Below are 1,430 nucleotides of genomic sequence, written 5' to 3' on the forward strand. Positions count from 1 at the left end.
AATTGGAAAATTTCTGAAAAATAAAATTCCTGAATTGGAAAATTTCCAAATAATAAAATTCCGAACAATAAAATTTTAAAAAATTATGAAATTTCCTAAAAAAAAAATTCCGAATTGGAAAATTCCCAAAAAATAAAAATCCCGGATTGAAAAGTTCACAATTAATAAAATTTCCAAATTGTAAAATTTCCGAAAAAGAAAATTCCCAAATTATAAACTTCTCTAATAATAAAATTTCGGAACAATAAAGATTAGAAAATTATAAAATTATAAAATTCGTTAAAAATAAAATTCACGAATTGGGAAACTCCCGAAAAACAAAATTTCTGAACCAAAAAATTTCCTAATTATAAAATTTCTGAAAAATAAAATTCCCGTATAAGAATACTAAAAAATTACCTAAAAATAACATTCCCGAATTAGGAAAATTCTAAATAATAAAATTTCCGAATAATAAAATTCCCGGACAATAATATTTCCTAATTGGAAAATTTCTAAAAAATAAATATCCTGAATTGCAAAAATTCCACATAATAAAATTCCGAACAATAAAATCTAAAAAGATTATGAAATTTCCTGAAAATAAAATTCCCGCATTGAAAAATTCCCATATAATAAAAGTTCTTAAATAATAAAATTTCCGCAATTATTAAATTCCAAAATCGGGAAATTTCCGAAAAATAAAATTCCGGAATTGTATAATTCCCAAATAATAAAATTACCAAACAATAAAGTTAAAATTATAAAATTCCCTGGCAATAAAATTTCCGAATTGGAAAATTCCCAAAAAATAAAATTCCCGAATTGAAAAATTCACAATTAATAAAATTCCCGATCAATAAAATTTCCGAAAAACAAAATCCCCAAATTATAAAATTCTCCAATAATAAAATTTCGGAACAATAAAGATTAGAAAATTATAAAATTCGTTAGAAATAAAATTCACGAATTGGGAAACTCCCGAAAAACAAAATTTCTGAACAATAAAATTTCCTAATTATAAAATTTCTGAAAAATAAAATTCCCAAATTATAAAATTCCCGTATAAGAATACTCAAAAATTACCTACAAATAACATTCCCAAATTGTGAAAATTCTAAATAATAAAATTCCCGAAAAATAATATTTCCTAATTGGAAAATTTCTTAAAAATAAAATTGCTAAATAGGAAAATTTCCAAATAATAAAATTCCGAACAATAAAATTTTTTTAAATTATGAAATTTCCTAAAAATAAAATTCCCGAATTGGAAAATTCCCATATAATAAAAGTCCCGAACAATACAATTTTAAAAAATTATAAAATTCACGAATTCGAAAATTCCCGAATAAAACAATTGCCGAATTAGAAAATTCCTAAATAATAAAATTTCCGCATTTATTAAATTCCCAAATCGGGAAATTTCCGAAAAATAAAATTCCGGAATTGTA

The sequence above is a fragment of the Belonocnema kinseyi genome, chromosome 1 (genome assembly GCF_010883055.1).
Source record: "Belonocnema kinseyi isolate 2016_QV_RU_SX_M_011 chromosome 1, B_treatae_v1, whole genome shotgun sequence".
NCBI lineage: Eukaryota > Metazoa > Arthropoda > Insecta > Hymenoptera > Cynipidae > Belonocnema > Belonocnema kinseyi.